The sequence below is a fragment of the Leptopilina heterotoma genome, unplaced genomic scaffold, assembly GCF_015476425.1.
Source record: "Leptopilina heterotoma isolate Lh14 unplaced genomic scaffold, ASM1547642v1 Lhet_411, whole genome shotgun sequence".
Taxonomy (NCBI): Eukaryota; Metazoa; Arthropoda; class Insecta; order Hymenoptera; family Figitidae; genus Leptopilina; species Leptopilina heterotoma.
The window spans coordinates 644,487-650,486 of record NW_025111072.1 but is presented as its reverse complement, the minus strand read 5'-3'; the positions used below and the strand labels follow the sequence as shown (position 1 = coordinate 650,486).

The 6,000-nt window shown below is 27.8% G+C and overlaps 1 protein-coding gene across 4 annotated transcripts in view; it reads left to right on the top strand.

The window, feature by feature from the left end:
• The first annotated feature begins 5,702 nt into the window (after window positions 1–5,702).
• Window positions 5,703–6,000, top strand: part of LOC122506360 (beta-glucuronidase-like) — a 623,628-nt gene continuing 623,330 nt past the window's right edge. For all 4 annotated transcript variants that reach the window (XM_043618482.1, XM_043618487.1, XM_043618486.1 and 1 more), the window contains exon 1: window positions 5,703–5,727. The gene's annotated coding sequence lies outside the window, so the exon portion shown is untranslated. The remainder of the gene's footprint in view (window positions 5,728–6,000) is intronic.

The window sequence follows — 6,000 nt, the reverse complement described above, 5'->3', positions numbered from 1 at the left end:
GTTTCCTTGGCAATTCCTTGGCAACTAATATTGGCCCGATGCTTGACTACCGATCATTGGCAGTAGCGTAATCATCCCAAGCTAAAACCAATGGTGGTCCAATGATGGTTGCCATTATTGTTCCAATAATGGAACGGAATTCGCCCAGCATGGCCCATTATTGAACTAATCGTTTACTTCCCATTGGGTAGTGGGGCTGAATTTCAATGGAACGTCTCCACCAATCAGAGACGCTCTACTTTAATCGCCTTTCCTGCAAAATTCACTGTTGGGAGCTAAGGTCCCTTTCAACGTTATTTTTCACATTATAAAAATCAAAATAACTTGCACTTTTTTTTTACTAAAAATTGTGGTATTTTGTCGCAATTTTTTTAAATGAGTCGAAAAAAGTCACAACTTTCTTAATTTCCCTGACAACAAATTTTTTCCTGACATTTCCCTGACTTTACTGACATTCTTGCTATGAAATATGTTCAAAAATAATCTTTTTTATTTTTTAACATACAGGAGTGAAAAAAACTTATTTTTTTAATTTGCAATATCCACGTGGACAATTGTATAGGGGGGAGGGGGTTTGACAAATGTCCACGACTGTCCACAACGGGGGGCGGGGGCGTCAAAAATTGGTAAAAAATTGTCCACGTGGTTTATGGACGGCCCCTATTGACCGGACCATGTTTTCTATATGTCTTTTGGGTCGCTGAATTCGAATCCGAACTCAGTTTTGCGCCATCACGTCAAGTTATTTCACAAATTAATGAAATTCGAAAAAACTGACTGTAAACAAGATTTAAATAAAAATAAGCAGAAGATTCTATTAAAAAACATTTTTAAAACACTGAAAAAATATTACATAATGTTAAACAATCAAAAAATCTCGTAAATATTTCAAATTTAAGATGGCGGATCCAATACGGCGTCAATTTTTTTAAAATTCACCCAATTCGCCTGAATCTTGTTACTAGGGGGTTTTTGGGTTTGCTAAATACGAATTTTACCTTAGTTTTCAAAAATTCAAAATGGCAGATCCAATATGGCTGACCAATTTTTAAACACATTATTGGATTTACCTGAAACGTTATACTCGGGGGTTTTCGGGATAGCTGAATACGAATGTGACGTCAGAATGTATTTTCTGCCTATAATTTTTTTTTTCTTTCTCTTCTTTTCTCTCGACGTTTTACTTTAATTTTTTTTTATTATCAAACAAGATAAAATAGTACATTTCTTTTAGACTCTCAAATATTGATTTTTCTCAAATGAGATTTTTGCCAATCTCGTTTTCAAAACTTTCGAAACGAGAAAAATCAATATTTACTAGTAAATAGATCTTAAAATGCATTTAAGATATCGAGAACAAAGAAAAGAGCGTAAGGCCCTTTTCGGTCTAAATTTACGTAGACGATCCCGGCGCGATAAAGATCGAGCGGCGGCAAAGCGGGAAAAACCCAAAATTCGCCTGTTAAGCGAATTTCTCTTTTTCTTTCCATAAAAATTAAGTAACACGAATTTTGCGTTTTTCTCAGTTCTATTAAATTTAATTAAATTTACCGTAAAAGAATGTTATTAATCTTTAAACCATTTTTCTCTTTTTTTTATTATTATTAATTAATTTTATAAGAAATTTATTCAATAAGAATTCAATTTTATTTTTATTTTCTTTCTCTCTCTTACTCATAAGTATCAAACGATAATTGAAATTATAAGCATTTAAATAATTGAAATTTCTTTTTTACGATAAAGTTTAAAATTTGTTTAAACAATAATTACTATTAATAAATATATTCAATAAAATATTAATTCTATTCATGATTTCCATTTCTTGTGTAAATTAAATTCTAAAATAAATTAAAAATTACTGATTAGTAAAATTCAATTATTTAATTGTTTAAATATAATATTATTAAAAATTTAGAACTTTAATAATCCTTTGACTAATTTCAACATGGCAAAATAATAAAATTGTTTAAATTAATGATTAATGCTAATTTACTAAATTTTGCAAAAATAAAATGTTTAAAGCTAATACTCTACAAAATTAAGATTTAAACAATTTTAATTTAAAAGGATGAAATTAAATTAATTCTAATAATTCCTAAAATTTAAAATTTAGTTACAAAAATTAGTAATATGCATTTATCCGATCATTTTTAATAATAAATAATAATTGTAATCAAAATTGGAAATTACTCTATATTTTAAGGTTTATTGTAAACAACTTAAATTAACTAATTTCAGATTGTTTGTTAAAAATCGTACTAATTTTTATATAAGATTTTTATTCGATTTAATTGTAAAAATCTTTGATAATTTCTCAAAAAGGTTGAATTTTTAAAACTTTGAATTTTACGGAAAACCTAACAGTGTCTCCATCTTTTGAAAAAGCTCTCAAGTTTTATCCCACTCTAAAGATTTTCAAATTCAAACGCCCACATAAAAATTTGGCAACTTTCGGAGGGACGAAACTAAGGGTCCCAATCATAAGATCTTCTCTAATGAGTTTTTACGCCTTCTTCTTTTTCTATTCGACAAAACCGAATTTTGCCATGCCCATACTCCTCCACCAGAAAATGTAACCCCCAATTTGAAAAATTTTAGAGGGGACAAGACTATAAAAATTGGAACTCTAAAAAAAACTGTACTCATTTTTCAATTTTGAATTTTTAAGTTTCAACTGTCCTAACTTCTTCAAATTACTACAAGTTTTAATAAGTTTTTCAAAGTTTTACAAATTTTAAAAAGTCAAACAAGTTTTTGACAAGTTTTAATAAGTTTTTCAAAGTTTTACAAATTTTAAAAAGTCAAACAAGTTTTTGACAAGTTTTAACAAGTTTTTCAAAGTTTTACAAATTTTAAAAAGTCATTTTTACATGACAAGTTTTTGACAAGTTTTAAAAAGTTTTCAACAAGTTTTTCAAAGTTCAACAAGTTAAAAAAAAAGTTAAACAAGTTTTGACAAATTTTACAAAGTCAAAAATACTTTAAAAATTTCTACAATCTACAAAAAAAATCTTGAGGAGAAATTATCAAAGATTGAACGACGAAATATATTGCTGCCTATTCTGTTTGCCGAAATATTCAAATTACAACAATAAAAGTAAGTTTAATGAATAAATGTTATAAAATTAATTAATTCGTTTACATTCATTCATTTTCTTTTTTTATCACAAGTTTACTTTCTTCTACTCTTTACATTTTTTTCGTCTGAAATAGAAACTTGTACAACCGAGTTTCATGATGACACTTGAATTTTTGAATAGGGAAAACGCGCGGTATTGATATGTATAGTTGCTAACCTTATTTTATTAAGCGCGTAGGCTATACATTTTCAATTCTCTTTTCGTTAACTTCTTTTCTTCCTTCCTTAATACATACGTTTTACACTAATTTTAAGACAATTTAATCTATCAAAATAAGATCAAAAGATTCCCGAACTATTAGACTTTATTGTCTAGGTTCAAACAATATGTTAATATTTTATTATTAACAACTTTTAAATTATGTTATATCTTCGGACGTAACACGAATTTCACCTTAGATTTCAAAAATTCAAAAACTGATAAATTTTTAAATAATAATTTGTTAGCCATATTGGATCCGCCATTTTGGATTTTTTAAAACTAAGGTGAAATTTGTATTCAGCGACCCCAAAAACCCCCAAGTAACAAGTTTCGAATAAATCTGATAAATTTTTTAAAAATACGTCAGCCATATTGGATCCGCCATTTTGAATTTTGAAAAACTAAGGTGAAATTCGTATTCAGCGACCCCAAGAACCCCCGAGTAACAAATTTCAAGTAAATCTGATACATTTTTAAAAAATTCGTCAGCCATATTGGATCCGCCATTTTGAAGAAACTTGACGTGATGGCGCAAAACTGAGTTCGGATTCGAATTCAGCGACCCAAAAAACATATAAAAAACATGGTCCGGTCAATACTTTCTTTTTAAAAAATTTTGTTGTCCTGTGTAATTTATCCAATATTTTTCAATTGAAAGAACTTCAGAAACTATATATTTCATGATAAAAATGATATCGCAGGATGTCAAGAATTGTAAGTCATCTGTGATACGATACTATCATTATGCTACTGGGTAAAAGCTTAGGTGGTAAAAAGTTTTGTTATTTTACTTTTAGATTTCACTTTTAAAGATGTTTTGAGCAATGTAAAGACAAAAATTAAGCTGGGTGTCTGTGTTCGTTTAACAAAATTCCCGGCTTTGTCCAAATTTCACCCGCTTTATTTTTTTTATTAAATTTAAATTTACTTGATTTTACCCATAAATAAATCTGCAGATGGCATTATTAGTACCAGTCTTTGACGGGTTTTAGTTTCTACTATAATACATTTGACAGAGTGTTTACCAATTGTGTGGGGAAACCGAGAAATAGCCGGGAATTTTTTTCCAAATTAAAAAGTTTTATTATATTAATTTGTTTTTAAAAATTTGCTTTTTACTTTAATTTTTATTGATGTAATATTTTTTATGACAACAGGCCCCAGTAAAAATTTAAGCCTAAACATGTAGATTTTATTTAGGTTTTAGCAGTCATAACGTAGGGTCTAATTGTGACACAATTATTTCGAATTAGACTCTACTTTGACTCCAAAAGCTGGTGGAAATTTAGGATTAATTTTTAATACATTAATTGCAGTACTATAAACGCATAAAGTACTACAAATTAACAAATACTGTTCCTGAATAACAAATTTGATAGTAATAACAGTAATATTTTCCTAATGAAATAGTTAATAGTAACTAGTTATTAGCTTTTCCCATTAAAATTAAATTCCCGGCTATTTCCTGGTTGGTTGACACCTTTTCAAAAATGTATTAGTAAAAACTAAAACTCGTCGAAGACGGGTCCGACAACTAGTGAATAAATAAATATTAAATAAAATAAAATTTACTTTGTTGCCCTGCTCTATTTTAAAAACCTAACATCAATCAGAAAATAATATAATAATGATTCTATCACTCGGTTTTCAAATTAATTATGTGTTGAAGTTAACGATCACTCCGAATCAAGCCTGGCTTGACTTGGAGTGATTGTTAACTTTAACACATAATTAATTTGGAAATTTTGGAATTCTTATTGGAAGAAATGCACTATTTATGTTCTATACATTTTCTTCGTGAAAGGATTTTTTGAAAAAGATAAAAAATACCAACTCCATGCGGAGTTTTTTCCTAGTTTTTTATTTAATGATTTTAAAAGAAATCTTTTCTTTTATTCTGTTTGTTGTTGAATTTAACGTTTATCTTTAAAATCAGAATAGTTAAGAATTTGCATAATTACACTTTTTATTTATCATTATTTTTCCTAGTTGAATTACCGTTTACTGCATTTATGAAATGAATACTAAAATGTAACCTTATAAGATGATGTTTATTAACCAGTGATAAGTATTATATTTCCGTATAATCCACGCCCCTTTTGCATTCAGATTGAAAGAATGAATACGACGAATATTATAAGTAAATCACTTAACAACGGGACATGGAGCGCTTTAGAGCCCGTAATTCTCTTACTATGATAAATACTTGCCTAGTGCTATATCTCCCATCGTTGAATAAACGTCTAAATATTGCGTGTTTTACAAGAGAAATTCTAAAATTTGTATTGCTGAATTTTATTTTTGCATTTTACTTACTGCGTCCAATAAAAAATACTTGAATTTATTAGCTTACTATATACAAAAACATCATTAAGATAAAATTAGTGTATGTTAAATATTTATTATTAATATTTTGCTATTTTAGAAACCTTCTGCAGATTTATTAATTGCACTAATATTTTTGTTTACTTGTAAACAAGGTATTTATAAGTTGTATTTAATTAATTTCTATTTTATTATTTTCAATGTTTTTATATTCAAACAATTTAGTCAACTTTTATCTGTTTGAACCTATTTTATAATGATTTAATTATGGTAAATGTTTTCAGTACTTTGACAGTATATAAATTCAATTGTTCAGTGCATTTTCTATTTGGTG